At 42.6% G+C, this 18,721-nt stretch overlaps 2 protein-coding genes across 2 annotated transcripts in view; one reads left to right on the forward strand and one right to left on the reverse strand.

Moving 5' to 3' along the window:
* The window catches only part of TMEM268 (transmembrane protein 268), an 88,131-nt gene extending 71,969 nt beyond the window's left edge, over window positions 1-16,162 (reverse strand). The window contains exon 1 of the mRNA XM_089656378.1: window positions 16,013-16,162. The gene's annotated coding sequence lies outside the window, so the exon portion shown is untranslated. The remainder of the gene's footprint in view (window positions 1-16,012) is intronic.
* Window positions 1-18,721, forward strand: part of LOC149442204 (phosphorylase b kinase regulatory subunit alpha, skeletal muscle isoform-like) — a 326,068-nt gene that overhangs the window by 264,967 nt on the left and 42,380 nt on the right. The gene's annotated exons all lie outside the window — the stretch shown is intronic.

Consider the following 18,721-nt stretch of genomic DNA (forward strand, 5'->3'; position numbering starts at 1 on the left):
TGCTATGGACCCCGATGAAGAAGTATTTATTACTCCTGTGGACTCCAGTGAAGGAGTGTTTATTACTCCTATGACCCCAGATTGAGTATTTTTCACTCCCATGGTCCCCGGATGAAGGGGTATTACTGCCATGGACCCTGATGAAGGAGTATTTATTCTGTGGACCCCTGATAGAGTATTTATTTCTCCTATGGACCCCCGACAAAGGAGTATTTATTACTTCCATAGACCCCCAACAAAGGGGTATTTATTACACCCATGGACCCCCCACAAAGGGGTATTTATTACACCCATAGACCCCCCGTCGAGGGAGTACTCCCATGGACCTTGACGGAGAATTTATTACTCCCATGGACCCTCAACAAAGCAGTATTACTCCCTTGGAACCCAGATGAAGAAGTATTTATTACTTCTGTGGATCCATGGTGAAGTGATATTTATTGCTCCCATGGGCTCCTGATGAAGGAATATTACTCCCATGAACCATGATGAAGGGATAGTTATTACTCCCATGGGCGCCTGATGAAGGGGTATTATTAACCCCATGTGGACCCCTGATGAATGGGCTTTACCTCCATGGGCCCCTGATTGAGTATTTATTACTTTCACTTGACCCCCCCAGCTGTTGGAGCATAGTGGTCAATACCTCCCAGCCAGAGGCTGCAGGGAGGAAGAGTATTAAACACCGATGAAGGGGTACATCACTCCCATGGACCCTAGATAAAGGGGTATTACTGCCATGCCCTGATGAAGGGATATTTATTACTACCGTGAACCCCTGATGGAGTATTTATTACTCCTGTGGACCCCGATGAACGGATATTTGTTGCTCCCATGGACCCCTGATTAAGGAATATTTATTACTCCTATGGCCCCCCAGATGAAGGTGCATTTATTACATCCATGGACTCCCGATGAAGGAGTATTTATTGCACCCATGGATCCCTTATGAATGAGTATTACTCCCATGGACCCCTTGATGAAGGAGTAGTTCTTACTCCCATGGACCCCCGATGAAGCAGTATTTATTACTCCAATGGACCCCCGATGAAGAAGTATTTCTTACTCCCATGGACCCCTGATGAAGCAGTATTTATTACTGCCATGAACCCCCAATGAAGCAGTATTTCTTACTCCCATGGACCCCAATGAAGCAGTATTTCTTACTCCCATGGACTTCCAATGAAGCAGTATTTATTATTCCCATAAACCCCCAATGAAGCAGTATTTCTTACTCCCATGGACCCCCGATGAAGCAGTATTTATTACTCCCATGACTCCCTGATGAAGGGGTATTTATTACTCTTACTTGTTTAGCTCCCTAACTGTTGAAGCATGGTGGCCAATATCTCTCAGCCAGGGGCTGCAAGGAGGAATAATTTCACCATTGCACCACTGTTAAAGGGGTATATATCACTCCCACTGACCACTGAAGAAGGGGAATTCATTTCTTCCATTGACCACTGCTGAAGAAGTATTTATAATCTCCATGGCCCACTGATGGGGGGGTATATTGCCCCCACTGACAGAATATATTACTCTCCTAATGACAACTGAAGCCAGGACAATTTTTACTCCCATTGACCTCCAATGTTGGGGTATAATTTCTCTATTATTGGCTATAGTCTGGCCCTTGAAGAGTTGGAAGGTCAGGGAACTGGCTCTTTGTCTAAAACATTTGGGGGCCTTACCTGTGCAGAAATGCTCTATTGACGTTTTTCCATCAACAAATTCCCCCCCCCCCCCCCCCCACATGGTTCCTATCTCCAACCAAGGTTGTCAGTTTATCTAAGTGTTGCTCCTCCAGGACTCTTTTGCTGGATTCCAAAGAGGCACTATGCTGACACTTGCTCTAGAGGTATCCACCCTGCAATTGATACCCAGAGATCTGCGAAGTGGACAAAATTCGCTTTGCCCAAATACAGCAACCTCCTTGAAAAATTCACCAAACTAATCTCTGAATGCAAATGGCTTTGACATCAATTGAGGTGGCTACTATTGTGAAGGTTATTGGTGCTTGCCCTTGGTAGGCTAGTTATTGACACCCAAGTGGAATGGGGAGGTGTGCTCAGCAGTGGGGGAACCTTGTCAACGTTAAAAATTAAACAATTTACGAAGAAGGGAACTTTCATGGAACTTGGAGGGTGACATGGAACATATGCAAATATTTTTCCTTACAGGTGGAAATCTGGAAGGGGCTGGGTGTCACTGTGGGAGGAAGGGGTTTAGGGGACTTTGTAGCAGACTTGGGGGCCATGAAGGGGATGAGGTTTCTAAAAGGGGTAGAGGGAAACTGTGGTGGAGGTTGGAGTCTCTGGAGGGGCTGGGGGTCTCTCCAGGAATCTGGGGGCTTCGCAGGGGCATTGTAGGTGACTGGAGGGTGCTGCAAGAGCTGGAGGCACTGTGGGAGGTTGGGGGGTAGTGAGGGGTACTGTTGGGAAATAGGAGCACTAGGTGGGGGGGGGGGGGGGGTGGACTCTCTACCATAGGCTGGGTAGCACTGCAGGGGATGGAGGCACTGTGAAAGGCTACATGACACTGTGGGAAGATAGAGTGCAATGTGGGACACTTGTCGACTGGGGCACTGTGGGAGGCTGGAGAACACTGCTGGAGTTCGAGGGGCACTGTGGGAGTTGGGGGGGGGGCACTGTGAGAGGTTAGGGAATCTGCAGCTGACAGGAGGCCAGGTAGGGGGGAGACCACAGCCTGATGGTTGAAAACCAAGGCTTTAAAGCTATACATGGTTAGAGAAACACCATGGTTTTCAGGGACACCCTCAGTGACATTGTGCTCTGGCAGCACATAGTTGACTATGACATTTTTTTTGCTTTCACAATTAGCTTTGCTTTTTAGACAGCAGCAGAACTCGGATCCATTGTTAATTGATTCGATTCCTGTATAAAGAGTTTTTTCTGGTTTATAACTGTGAAAGGATTTCATGCCGACGCTATTTCCCACGAAAGTGCTGTGTGTGGGCTGCTGCAATGGAAGGACACTAACAGGTTTCCAGTGATTGTTCTGAATGCTGCAATCACCCCATTTAACCACTTCTCTATTAGAAGCAGACGGCAATAAGGTAATATGTGGGCAACAAATAGGCAATCATGACAGAACATGGTAATAAAGGGCAATTATGACAATACAAGGGTAACAAAGGACAATCATGACAATACATGGTAACAAAGGGCAGTCAGGGGTAACAAAAGGCAATCATGACAACACATAGGTCACAACTGGCAATCGTGACAGTACATGGCTAACAATGGTGAATCGTAACAATATATGGATAACAAAGGGCAATCATGACAATACATGGGTAACAAAAGACAATTATGACATTACGATTACTCTTTATTACCCATGTATTGTCATTTTTTTACCCAAATATTATCACGATTTCCCTTTGATACCTATGTATTGTCATACTTGCCCATTTGTTACCCATTTATTATCACGATTGTCCTTGCTACCTATGTATTCTCATGATTGCCCTTTGTTACCTATATATTATCACGATTGCCCTTTGTTACCCATGTATTTTCATAATTGCCCATTTGATACCCGTATATGGTCATAATTGCCCATTTGTTGCCGATGTATTATCACGATTGTCATTTGTTACCCATGTATTGTCATGATTACCCATTGTTACCCATATATTATCATGATATCCCGTTGATACCTATGTATTGTCATACTTGCCCATTTGTTACCCATTTATCACGATTGTCCTTTGTTACCGATGTATTGTCATTATTGCCCTTTGTTACCTATATATTATCACGTTTGCCCTTTGTTACCCATGTATTGTCATAATTGCCCATTTGATACCCATATATGGTCATAATTGCCCATTTGTTGCCGATGTATTATCACGATTGTGAATTGTTACCCATTTATTGTCATGATTGCCCATTGTTACCCATATATTATCATGATTTCCCTTTGATACCTATGTATTGTCATACTTGCCCATTTGTTACCCATGTATTATCACGATTGTCCTTTGTTACCCATGTATTGTCATGATTGCCCTTTGTTACCTATATATTATCACGATTGCCCTTTGTTACCCATGTATTGTCATAATTGCCCATTTGATACCCGTATATGGTCATAATTGCCCATTTGTTGCCAATGTATTATCACGATTGTCATTTGTTACCCATGTATTGTCATGATTGCCCATTGTTACCCATACATTATCATGATTTCCCTTTGATACCTATGTATTGTCATATTTGCCCATTTGTTACCCATTTATTATCACGATTGTCCTTTGTTACCCATGTATTGTCATGATTGCCCATTGTTACCTATATATTATCACAATTGCCCTTTGTTCATGTCATAACGATACATGGGTAACAAAGGGCAATCATGACAAGACATGGGTAACAAATGGGCTATTATGACAAAACACGGGAAACAAATGGGCAAGCATGACAATACATGGGTAGCAATAATGGCCAAGAAATAGGCAGCCATTGCAATACATCACTTTTGTTACCAAAGCTAATGACTCAGCTAATAAGGATTCATTTTTGAATAATACATTTCCGTTAATGTTAGGGCACAGAAACACTGACTATCAATGCTGTATGACAACACTCCCCTACGTGATCTCATATTTGTTGGATAGGTCTCTACAATGAGACATCAGGGGTCTTTTCATCAGGGGTCTTTTCATCAGGGGTCTTTTAACACTCTGACACCTAGTAATGTCAGCTGGAACATTATTATAATTGACCAAACCGTGCAGTATTTGAACAATAAAGAATCCCCGTTATGTCTGCCAGTCAAGGTCACTGCATCCCCAATAGGAATATCACATACAAAAATACAAAAAAGTGTATGGGATTTTAAAGGTGCCAAATTCCCTGGCATAAAACAGTGTTTTAATCCTAAACTTCCAGCAAGCTGTTCTCTCGTTCAGATACAGTCTACCTCATTGCCAGGCTGGAGGAGATCCAGCATCATTCAACGCTTTCCTCCCCTGCCTCGCTGTCCTTGACCCGCCTATTTAATTCATTGGATTTCAGTTGTTTTACTCTCGGCATCACATGTGGATATTACTTAGGGCAGTCTATGTACAAAACGCACCCTGCCTAGGAAACCCCACTCCTCCAGACTGATATACACCCATCCACTCGTTTTGGTATTTTCATAACTCCTCCAAGGAGTCAACTCTCAGCTTGCATCAGCCCTGAGGGCTCTCACTGAGGCAGGGCACTGTGAAGTTTTAAGGAAGCTATGTACAGCACCCTGCTGGCCCCTCCCTCCTGCCATGATCTCTCTCCATTGCATAAAGGAGCACAGAGACACAGTGGCTAAGTGGTTAGCACTTCCACCTGGCAGTACTAGGGTTGTTGGTTCGAATCCCAACCCTGGCACCACCTGTCTGGAGATTGCATGTTCTCCCTGTGCCTGCGTGGGTTTCCTTCAGTACTTGGTTTTCCTCCCACACTCCAAAGACATGCTGGTAGATTAATTGGCACCTGTCTAAACTGCTCCTAGTACGTGTATGTATGAATGTGAGTTAGGGACCTTAGATAGTACGCTTCTTGAGTGTTAGGGACTGATGTGAATGTACTGCACAAACACACGTAAAGTGCTGCTTAAATTGACGGCGCTGTAGAAGTACCTATAATAAATAAGTCATGATGTAACATAAAAGTAGTAATGACCTCATCACTGTGTTGTTGCTAGCCTGTGCAAAGAGCCTAGCTGTGGGATGTAATCAGGAGGCTCCACCTACTACAGGAGGGGGCGGAAACAAGACCACTCACCCTGCACAAGGAGAGAAAGAAGCAGTGACCGGTCTTTATTACAGGAAGAGTCACTGGAAACTGCACAGACCTGGCAGAAACACACACAGGCCACTTGTGCTCCTTATCCTGGAGCTGAGCTTTGCTCCATGCACGCTGGGCGTTAAATAACGCTGATAGCATTAGCTGTGTAAAGTCGCATTAAAAACGTGAGCTTTTCAGCATTTTTTTTGAGCGTTTTGCTGCATTTCTTATACAAAAAATAAAATTTTTGCTCAATAAAATGCCTAAAAACCCTGGTTTGCAGCGTTTTACCATGTTTTTCTAGCGTTTTTACAGCTAATAAAGCTCCTCTAGAAACCCACTAGTTCTGGGTTTTTTCCAGCCAAAAATATTGCTTACAGTCTATGTGTGCATGGACACATAGGATAACATGCTGGGAAATTTACTAGCTGTAGAAAAAAAAATGCCAAAAACAAGCAACTGTAAAAATGTCCAGTGTGCATGAGGACACAAAGTACATCTATACAAGTACCAAATCCAGTTACCATGTGATATACAGGCCTCATAAAGTCAACAAAAAACTTAATTTATCTTCCCTGACTGAGCCAAATCCTCCTTCATTTCTGTCTCACACACTTCCCTTCCCAGACACTGCAGGTCACAGTGGGAGGGTTTCAGCAACAGAGGCAGTGCTGTCAGTACAGAAAACAGTGGGCGGGATTAGGTATGGCCAGGCTCTGATTGACAAGCTACAGGCTTGCTGATAGCCACACCCCCTACAACATCCTCTCCCACTGTAGTACAGGCAGGTACAGCCTCTACATGAGATTGACAATGCTGCTCTGAAAGAGCAGTGCAGCATCGTTGTCACCCCATCACAGGAAGCTCAATTAGGTGCACTTTGCTGGCAGGATCAAAACATATGTGTGGGACTTTGCAGGGGGTCCAAGAGAAAACTAAGTGCAGATGTTTGTATAATTAAGTGTAACATCACATTTTTTAATGGGAGGCCATAGTTCTACCTGGTGATCTACGGTCGTCTGCTTCCTGCAAACCCCAGCTGGCACCACCTGCTACAATGGCCCTCATGCCACGCTGTGTCCCCACACTCCTTGTCACCCCTACCAGAAGTGTGGACAAGAGGTGCAAGAGAAGCCCCCTCTCCAGCTCAATCTCCACCAGGTATGTGACAGTTTTGTTTTTTCTAAATGTACTCTGGGCTGCACACCTCAGTGTACATTTACGGCATGGCTCTGTGCCGAGATGATGTTATTCCTGTGTGCATGCATGGGAGTGACACCATCACGGCCTGGCCAATGCAGTGGCCCCAAGAACCTGGAAGACCGGGAGACGATGGAAGCACCCATGATCAACAGAAGTGCTGACACTGCAGTGTTGGAGGGGATTGCTTCAAAGGTAAGTCTGCCAGAATGTGTATTATGGCTACAAGCTCCTGGGGGCCCATTTATTTATTGCAGAGGTTTAACCCTTTTGCTGAAAAAACTTTTTTATAAAAAGTAGAATAAAATTGTGGTATTTGTAATTTCGTCTGCCACAGGATATCTGGTTTATCAAACACAAAATTTTAGTTAAAAATACATAAAGTTCATTTTAGGGCACACAAATGTAATATATAACAGAATTTTTGGTAAAATAGAAAAGATGATCTTGCACCGAGTATATAGATACCCAACACATCAACCTTTAACTACTTGCCCTCCTGAGGATTTACCACCCTTCCTGACCAGGCCATTTTTTGTGATACGGCGCTGCTATATCTGGCCTCCCCAGACACTGCATTCACTATATCCAGTCTCCCCGGACCCTGCATTCACTATATCCGGTCTCTCAGGACCCTGCATTCACTATATCCGGTCTCTCAGGACCCTGCATTCACTATATCCGGTCTCTCAGGACCCAGCATTCACTATATCCGGTCTCTCAGGACCCAGCATTCACTATATCCGGTCTCTCAGGACCCTGCAGTCACTATATCCGGTCTCTCAGGACCCTGCAGTCACTATATCCGCTCTCCCCGGACCCTGCATTCACTATATCCGGTTTCCCAGGACCCTGCATTCACTATATCTGGTCTCCCAGGACCCTGCATTCATTGTATCTGGTATCCCACAGTACACACAACGTGGCAGTACAATTATTTTAGTAAATATACACTGCTAAATACCTTTTCTCATCAGCAGTATATAGCAGTCTTGTGACTTCAGCAGAGCACTGGTTAAAGCTTGTAGTAGGAGTTTTTTTCTCTAGGAGGATGCAAAACCCCTGACCCTCTGTCTGGCCAGTGCTGATTGCACTCTCTCAAGCAAAAAAAAACCCAAAAACATCTCTAGCACTACACACCAAACTGAGCATGTGCATATGACTACAGATTCAGTCTGTATCAGGTGGTCATTTCAACAAGAGGAGGGGCAGAGAAGACAGGATCAAACAGCCTTTTAACACAATGCCAAGAATTAACCCCTTAGGTTCCACAGTGAGTATAACAAGCATGCTTTACTGCATATACAGACTGATTTACTGTTGTGGGTTTAGTAACACTTTGACAATTGTGTGATCATGCAACGCTGCACCCAAATTAAATGTATGCAATTTTTTCCCACAAATAGAGCTTTCTTTCAGTGGTATTTGATTGCCTCTGAGTTTTTGGGGTTTTTTTGCGCCAAAAAAAAAAAAGACTGCCAATTTTGAGAAAAAAAAAATATTTTTGATTTTGCTATTAACCGTTTCAATACCGGGCAATTTTACACCTTCCTGCCCAGGCCATTTTTCAGGTTTCAGCGCTCTCACACTTTGAATGACAATTGCGTGGTCATACAACATTGTACCCAAACTAAAATTTTATCATTTTCTTCACACAACTAGAGCTTTCTTTTGGTGGTATTTAATCACTGCCGGGGTTTTTATTTTTTGCTAAATTAACAAAAAAAGACCAAAAATTAAAAAAAAAAAACACATTTTTCTTTGTTTCTGTTATAAGAGTTTACAAATAAATAATTGTTCTTCATAAATTTAGGCCGAGATGTATTCTGCTACATGTGTTTGGGGAAAATAACCCAAATTAGGATGTATTATTTAGTTTGTAGGAAAGTTAGAGTTAGAGTTCACAAACTATGGGATAGATCTGAATATTGATCAATCCTGAAGTACTGACGTCCAATCTAATTTCTTGAGGTCCAAGAATGTCAGAATAGTACAGATATCCCCAAATGACCCCTTTTTGCAGAGTAGACAGTCCGACGTACTTCATAAGAGGCATGGCGAGTTTTTTGAAGTTGTATTTTTTTGTCATAATTTTTCCGAAAATGAAAAAAATTATTTTCACTATTTTTTTTTTTACATACTGTCACCAGTGCAGTACAGCGTCATCATATAACTGGCATGGCGGTGATCAGGGACACTGACTGGTGACAGTATGAAAAAAAAAAATATATTTTTTTTTTAATTTTTTTTTATATTTAATTTTTTATTACATTTTTTTTTATTTTTTTTAAGATTTTTTTTCATATTTTACTATGACCAAAATAGTACAATGTTACCATAGTAACATTGTACTACTTTGGGGAAGTGATCAGTATTTTTTTTTTTTTTTACACAATTTGCTTATAGCAAAGAATTACTTTGCTATAAGCAAGCATTTACCTGAATGAAATCGATTCATTCAGCTTTTTTTTTTTTTTTTTTTTTTGTGCTTAGCTGTGATTTGGTCACAGCTAATCACATGACATGTGCATGTGATTAGCTGTGACCATTCACAGCTAGGCACTAGTATACAATGGATGGCATCATGAATGAAGCCATCCATGTATACAACTGTCATGTGACCTGCTGTGATTGGTCACAGCAGGTCACATGGTACCAGCAACGGGAGCCGGTACTCGGATCTGTCATCGGCCGTGTCCGAGGTGCACGGACGGCGACAGATCGCACTGCTGCACCGCTCTGCACTAGCGCAAACGGCGCATGTGCGGGAGCACGCCAAATGGCGTGCACCCGGAATGGAGGAGCACATCTGAAGCCGCCAAACGGCCATTGGCCGGGTGGCTAATGGTTAAACATGTCCAATAAAAAAATTTTAAAATCCTATTTCATCATAATGTTAGGCCAAAATGTATTCTGCTCCATGTCTTTGCTAAAAAAAAATCCCAATACGTGTAAATGAATTGGTTTACATGAGAGTTATAGCGTTTACAAATGGCGGTATAGATACTGGAATTTTTATTTCTTTTATACTAGTAATTGCAGCGATCAGTGAATTTTAGCGGGACTGAGGTGGGCATTCTGACACTGGGGGGGCACTGACTAACTGTCACTGACATTCCCAGTGACACCAATACAGTGATCAGTGCTCATAAAAAGCTCTGACACTGTACTGTAAGCGCACTGATTTGCATGGCTATGCTATGCAGAGCCATACAAAGCAGTGTGCAGGAGCTGATTGGAGAGATCTGTGTTTACATACAGGTCTCTCCCCCGTCCATGATAGACGGTGATTGCTGGGTGCCGGCGGGGAATCACTGGGCGGGATCCAGTGATCGACAGGTGAGGCCACCTATGGCGGTGCAGGCCCCCTACCCAGAAATGCAAAATGTATATATACATGATTTTGCGAACCCCAGCCGTCCTGTAGCAGTATTTCTGCTATAGAGCAGCGGGAAAGCGGTTAAATTTGCCCATGCCCACAAAATGCAGACAAACTTTGATACCCACAGCCATGCAAAGCAGTGTGATTGCAGTGAAGCACATGGACACAGCACATAGTGAAACAGCACACAGTTAACCCTTTGATCGCCCCTCATGTTAACCCCTTCTTGCCCAGTGCCATTAGTACAGTGTCAGTGCTTTTTTTTTTTTTTTTTAGCACCGATCACTGTATTGGTGTCACTGGGGATGTCAGTGACACCAAGTCAGTTCCCCCCAGTGTCAGAATGCCCGCCGCAGTCCCACTATAAGTCACTGATCCTCGCCATTACTAGTAAAAGTATTTAAAAAGATTAAAAATTCCATTATCTATACCGCCATTTGTAAACGCTAGAACTTTCATGTAAACCAATTAATTTACACGAATTGATATTTTTTTGTTAGCAAAGACATGTTGCAGAAAACATTTTGGTCTAAATTTATGTTGAAATTTGATTGTTAAAATTTTTTTTCTGGACAAGTTTAATAGCAAAAAGTCAAAAATATTGTTTTTTTCTCAAAATGGTCGTTTTTTTTTTATAGTGCAAAAAAACCCCCCAAAAAACGCACAAGTGACTAAATACCACTGAAAGAAAGCTCAATTTGTGGGAAAAAAAGGACGTAAATTTAATTTGGGTGCAGTGTTGCATGACCACGCAATTGTCAGTTAAAGTAATATAGCGCCGTATCGCAAAAAAATGGCCTGGTCAGGAAGGGGGGTAAATCCTCTGGAGGGCAAGTGGTTAAACAAATTCTCCCGCATACCTTGTACCTGTTTATCTACAGTCTTCTCTTCTCTACAGCTGTTCAAGGTCCACACATTTTAAAGCTGTCAGAAAAAAAGGGCGGATAGCAGAAGTTACACTCTGTAGAGCTCAGTGAGAAGAGCCAAGAGACGATTGGAGGGAAGGGACACACCCCCCTTCACAGAGTTCACAAAAACAGAGCTGTCAATCACAGACTGTGTACCGGAGCTCCCTCCCCTGTCATCATTTTTCTCTTGGTGTCAGAAAAACTTGTCAGAATTGACTCATGCTAATAGCAGAGGAACAAAGCAGCAGACAGAAATGACACTTGGTGCTCTGGATTGAGACACACTATAGAGGGATGTGCTTTGTTCATATTTCATGTCTGAGGTTTACAACCACTATGAATAACTGACCAGGAATTCCTGATCCAGCATGAGCACCAATATGTAACATGTATCGTAAGCAATGTTTTCATGAATAGGCACCCCCAACTGATGCGTTTACATTTGAGGGCTAAAAGTTCTTTTGGAGGGGGGGTTTTAAGTGCTTATGGCGAAATGTATTTTTTTACTTTTTTTAAAAAAATTTAACTAAAACTTTATTTATACTGCATGGGGGACAAAAAAGTGCTCTATAAAATATATTTAGAATATGTTCTCTTTAATGAGACATCACGGGTATTTTAGACCTTGGCAGCGTTTGGAAAATGTCAGGATAAACTTGTATTACTTTCTTTGTGTGAAATCCCTGCTGTTCCTGCCAGGCCCTCTAATAAAAACTGACCAAGTGAAGCAGCAGGACACACTGTGGTCAGTTATCTAGCTGTGCTGGGAACTTAGCCTGCTTTCCTCCAATGATCAGGCATGTCCTGACATCCCCCCCCCCCACCTTCCCGACCATTCACTGGGAAGACCAGCGTCCTGCTATTTCTCCTCCCCTAGCTCTCTGAGCTCCTTATGCAGCTGAGAACAGAAGGTGATCACTTATAAAAAAAAAAAAAAAAAAAAAAAGGTGTTTAAAAAAGAAAGACAAAAGATTTGTGTAAATGTATAAAAAAATTATAAACTGCAAGGGTTGTTTTACAAGGAGAGGGTTCACATAGACTTTCACACATTTATAAAGCACCATCAATTTACATACTATTCATTCACATCAGTCCCTGTCTCCAAGGAGCTTATAATCTAAGGTCCCTATCCCAGATACATATACAAGGGTTAATTTAGACAGGAAACATGTACCCTATCAGCATGCCTTTGAGGTGTGGGAGGAAACCGACTGCCTCGAGGAAACCCAAAGCACAGGAAGAACATGCAAACTCCATGCAGATAGTTTCTTAGCTTATATTTGAGCCAAGGAGCCCGGTGCTGCAAGGCAAAATTGCTAACCACTAAGCCACTGTATTATCAGGTTTTTTTTCTGTTGTCTGGGACACTTCTCTGCACAGCCTAACCATTGCATGCGACAACAGCAAACCTGTATATGAATTGGCCTGGTCAAGAAATTCCAACAGCACATAAGTCATTTATAAATATATCCTGGAAATTCAGCATATATCTAAATGAAATGTGTCAGCACACATGAGGCTGTACAGTGATTATTCATGTTAGGAGCAGATGTGTGCACAGCGACCATCAGGTCTGCAGATGCCGTATATCTGCCACTCTGTACAGCACCTGCTGTGATTGATCACCTACACCGAGTTATAGGAATATCGCATGCTATGCATTGACTGATCATTATCAAAGGAGACTGCAGTCAGCTACAGAATCCAATCTTTTCTAGTTAAACTCCATCCAAGCTGATAATTCACTATAAAACCCTACCTTACACTTGCAGTTAGGTGGGTGGTAAAAACAAGCAGTTCAATCACATTTTTACTGTCTCTTAAGCTGTAAAGGTAGCAGCACAAATCTCCTGTCATGTTCAGTGGGCACTACTACTGAATGAGGCCATATTGCAAGGGTGGCTCCATAGGATGCTGAAAGATAAAGGAGCCACCCAGAAGCAGTAAGCCTAGGGTTGCAGTTATGGCTCCAGCTTAAAGCGGACCTTCACCCCCAAAAAGGAATCGTTTGTATCTGGCTCCAGCCCCCTCCCTCTCCCAAAATTGGATATTTTTATGTTTTTTAAATCTATTTTTACTTTTTTTGTGCTGTGGGGCAGCCTCTCTCACCTAGACGAGAACTATGTTGTGCCCTATCCACGCATGCACTGATGTGCTGAAGGTCTCTGCTTGGCTTTCAGTGGCTGGCAGACATGTTCAGGACATCTGCGCATGCACGGGTGTGCACGTGTGTAAACACAATATCATTAAGGAGGTGCAGGACCCTGTATTCAGTCTGTGCATGTGCCCAAGAATGTGGGTTCAAGTGAGTTCAACTCTTAGATTGTAAGCTCTAAGGAGCAGAACCCTCTTGTATTGAACTGTATTGTGGCTGTATTGTCTCCCTTTATATTGTAAAGTGCTGAGCAAACTGTTGGCGCTATATAAATCCTGTATTATAATAATAATGTCAAGGCCATGTCCAAGCATGGATTGCTTTTCAGAGGAGTGGCAGCCCTTGCTGCACATGTAAATGAGCCCTAACAAAAGAAAGTGATATGCAATAAAGGAGGTGAGTAGATAGAGGGATGAAATGAAAGCTGAATTCTTGGCACAAAAAATGTCCACAACATACATAAATCCACCCTGTCTACACCAAACATATTTGCAAACCCAGATATTACCATTTAAAAGTAGCAGTGACATCATCACTGTGCTGTATATAGCCTGTGCAGAGGGCAGAACTGTGGGAGGGACCCATCACGCTCCACCCATCACAGGAAACTACAGGAGGGGGCGGAGACAAGACCAATCACCCTGCACAAGGAGAGAGAGCAGGCATGACCGGTCTTTATTACAGGAGTTCTCACACTCGATTACTGTACAGATCTGGAAGAAATACACAATGTACACAAGGAAAATACATATGAACTTTTCACACGGTAACATTGGACTAGATTGGACCAATATAGGTATGTACTGTGTGTGCAATACCTCTGGGATCCCAGTAGAAGCTGGAAATCTCTGTAGTACACATGAATACTCCAGTGATCTTCCATAGCTTCCAGGTGCTGAGCGACTGCCCTGTTGCATGGTAATCCAAGAAGGTGCTCGCTTGGGGCAGGCGCCATTCTGAGAACACTTTGCATTTTCTCAATGAATGCATAGCGTTCTCTGATTGGACAAGGTGAACAGGTGGGCTGCGATGTCACAATCTCCATATTTAGGGTGCAACATTTGTCCAGCGTGCACAGCAACCCCCCTGTCCAACCTACAAGATCGTGGGGTGCTTCCCGTCAGCTCCTGTTTGATTTGAAATTGGTGCATGAAATGCCACTATGGCAGAGGGACTTGAAGTTCTCAAAAGAGCACAAGCTCAGTGGTGTCACCATACTCTTATGCAGGCCATAGACGGGGAGAAAATCAGCCAGGTTTTTTTTTAGAAAAATCGGTCGTTCAATCGGCCGACGTTACCACCATTGGTAAAAAAAAGTCCGCTGATTTTCGTCCCGTCTACAGCCGGCAAATATAATAGCGGTGTCCCTGCAGAGAGCTCCGCTATTATATTTGACAGAAGAAATAGAATATGAATAAGAAAAAGAAGAAATAGAATAAGAATAAGAAAAAGAAGAAATAGAATATGAATAAGAAAAAGAAGAAATAGAATATGAATAAGAAGAAAAGAAGAAATAGAATATGAATAAAAAGAAGAAATAGAATATGAATAAGAAGAAGAAATAGAATATGAATAAGAAGAAAAAAGAAGAAATAGAATATGAATAAGAAGAAGAAATAGAATATGAATAAGAAGAAAAAAGAAGAAATAGAATATGAATAAAAAGAAGAAATAGAATATGAATAAGAAGAAGAAATAGAATATGAATAAGAAGAAAAAAGGAGAAATAGAATATGAATAAAAAGAAGAAATAGAATATGAATAAGAAGGAAAAAAAGAAGAAATAGAATATGAATAAAAAGAAGAAATAGAATATGAATAAAAAGAAGAAATAGAATATGAATAAAAAGAAGAAATAGAATATGAATAAAAATAGAGAAAAAGTTGCAACATTGTATCTATTTGTATCCATTTCGGATACAGATGTTTCTATTTGGATACAAATAGATACAATGTTGCTATACTTTTAAATGTCAAATATAATATCGGACTGAAATTTTTTTTTTCTCCTTCTTATTCATATTCTATTTCTTCTTTTCCTTCTTTTTGCTGGTCACTACTCATGCGCATTTTTTAAATCGGTAAAAAGATCGGCCGATTCGTCCATCGTTGCTGCGAAAATCGGCTGAATTACAAAATTGGCAGATTTTTTTTCCAACATGACCGACAAAAAAAAAAAGTGTCAAAATCACGAAAAACGACCGACCGATTACCCTACTAATGATCCGAAAAATGTTCAGTTTTTTTTTTTTAGCCGAAAAATCAGCCGGTTTTCTTCCCGTCTATGGCCTGCATTAGTCTATTGATACTTCCCCCAGTAGTTGAAGGTCTGTACCTTGGTACAGACCTGAGCTGGAGGAAGAGCCTGCAGGAGCCACAGCATTGCACCCGCTATCCATTGATCGCAGTTAAAATGCTTTGCAGGATCAAAAAAAATATCTTTTTTTTGGGGGTTTTTTTTTTGCAAAATTTGGAATTGTTCTGTAAGGTGGTGGATTCCACCTCCACACAAAGCTGCCTACAGCTTTAAATTGATTGATTTTAAAGATAAAAAAAATAAAGTTAAAGTTCCTACCGAGTAATAGCTGATTAGGCAGTCACCAGTCTTCCAGTCTCCTAGAGCCTCTCATTAATGTTCCGTCACTTTCTGTCCTGCTGTCCCCTCTGGAAAGTCTGAACAAAAAGAGCTGTTCTTTTTTCACACCATCCTGTGTCTCCTCCTTGCTGTCTAGCTGCTCAGTGCTAATGAAGTCATTCCTATGTGCCATAATGTTAGAGCCGCTGGGTAATAGTATGTGCTGTCCTGTATATCTGAGTCAGCAATATTAAACCCTCAGAGGTTTTTGTTTTGTTTTTTTTAATTCTAGCATAATAAAATAAAAATTACCCAGTAAATCATTACAATTCATACCCCAACACTTGCAGTTTACAACTTTCATTGTTGCTGGCTCCTGCTCCTTCAGTGCTGCTATTCTGAACGTCTGGTATTCATAGGAAACAGTTGCCAGTGGACAGTGCAGTCTTGAGGTAGTCTGTTAGTTTGGAGGAGGGAGGATCAGGAGAGTACCTTGACATCATAGGCTATGGGGCTATGTATTTGATGCACACAGTGTAGCGAGACACAACTCTAGTCCCTGCATGCAAGCAAGGCAGCCATCAGAAATTTTGGGACACCTTACACAACTTTAGGCCTGGGTCCCCCTGGGCATGACCAACGTCATTCACCAAGGCCCAGCCACTGGCTGTCACAACAAATATTCCCCCTGGCCATTCCACCGAGTCCTTCAGTGCACCCACTTTTATTGTAACACTCTTACAACTTAATATATCCTCTATTCTATGTCCTTATCCTCCTTTAGACTCATCTCCTCCTCCTCCAATCCTATATTCTCCATCCAATGCTTTCCTCCTCCATTCCCATCTCCTCCATCCCATGTCCTCTTCCTCCTCCAGTCCCATCTCCTCCATCCCATGTCCTCTTCCTCCAGTCCCATCTCCTCCATCTCATGCCATCTTCCTCCAGTCCCATCTCCTCCATGCCCTGTCCTCTTCCAGTCCCATCTCCTCCGTCCCCTGTCCTCTTCCAGTCCCATCTCCTCCGTCCCCTGTCCTTTTCCAGTCCCATCTCCTCCGTCCCCTGTCCTCTTCCAGTCCCATCTCCTCCGTCCCCTGTCCTCTTCCAGTCCCATCTCCTCCGTCCCCTGTCCTCTTCCAGTCCCATCTCCTCCGTCCCCTGTCCTCTTCCAGTCCCATCTCCTCCGTCCACTGTCCTCTTCCAGTCCCATCTCCTCCGTCCCTTGTCCTCTTCCAGTCCCATCTCCTCCGTCCCCTGTCCTCTTCCAGTCCCATCTCCTCCATCCCATGTCCTCTTCCAGTCCCATCTCCCCATCCCATGTCCTCTTCCAGTCCCATCTCCCCATCCCCTGTCCTCTTCCAGTCCCATCTCCTCCATCCCCTGTCCTCTTCCAGTCCCATCTCCCCATCCCCTGTCCTCTTCCAGTCCCAACTCCTCTATCCCCTGTACTCTTCCAGTCCCATCTCCTCCATCCTATGTCCTCTTCCAGTCCCATGTCCTCCATCCCATGTCCACTTCCTGTCCCATCTCCCCCATCCCATGTCCTCCTCCAGTCCCATCTCCCCATCCCATGTCCTCCTCCAGTCCCATCTCCCCATCCTATGTCCTCCTCCAGTCCCATCTCCCCCATCCCATGTCCTCCTTTTCCAGTCTCATCTCTCCCATCCCATGTCCTCCTCCTCCATTTCATGTCCTCTTCCTCCTGAAAAAAAAAACCCAGCGGTGATCAAAAACCACCAAAAGAAAGTTCTATTTGTGTGAAAAAAAGTTCTCTCTAGACAGATATAAAAGACACAGTCAATGGAGATCTGTATTAATTCATACATAGTTACATTTAATTTTTTTTAATGTACTTGAATTTGAGGTCAGCCCACTGCAGTCCCTGTATAGCAGAGCTGGAGTGTGAGAAGAAGCAGCACAAGGAGCCAATCAGTTCACATACTGAGAAGAAGCATGTCAATAGGAGGAGACAGCAGAGTGATGGAAAGATAAGCTCATTGTGCTGATGTGTCCAATCACAGGCTGGGCATGATTCTACAATGACCTGGGCTCAGAGAAAGCAGGCTGAATGATGCTGACCACCAGTCTGAGGACATCTAGTGGCAGAAGAACAGTACTGCAGTACTGCGGGTGAAATCTCTGGATTGAAGCTGATCATTTGCAGCACAAGCTGGTTTTTGTTGGTTTATCTTTTTAATCGACCATGCACTTGTACCTTATTACATTTGGTTGGACTACTGCTTTAAATAAATGTTTACTTCATCATAGAGACCTGTATTAGAGGATCAGTGTCTCTTGCATGGAAAGAAAAGTAATTCTGCCTGTGGAATGCAAATAGAGGATAGTCATTTCTGTAAATCCTGCAATAAAGAAAATATTCCAGATATCTGAAGAGCGTTCAGTATGTTGAACGAATGTCAATTACAGTAGGCATGAAAGAGGAAGTGTCTTCATCAGAGCCCCTTTATTTCACTGGAATCTCCCAGCTTTCCTCATCTCACTCGGTTGCACAATGTCATTTTACGGTAGATGAAATAATTAGTTTGGCTGCTTCTGTAATGAATGTCACTAAATGTTTGCCAGGCTTGCAAGTGATACATAGAATGCGAATTCTAATAAAATCATACCGGTCAGATGATATCATGCATGGAATGCTGCCTGATCTAGGTTTTAATGGTATTATAATAATCGACTGTTTTTATTGCTTGA

This window comes from Staurois parvus, unplaced genomic scaffold (assembly GCF_062004578.1).
Source record: "Staurois parvus isolate SC_StPar_1 unplaced genomic scaffold, SC_StPar_1.0 ptg000902l, whole genome shotgun sequence".
NCBI classification, from domain to species: Eukaryota; Metazoa; Chordata; class Amphibia; order Anura; family Ranidae; genus Staurois; species Staurois parvus.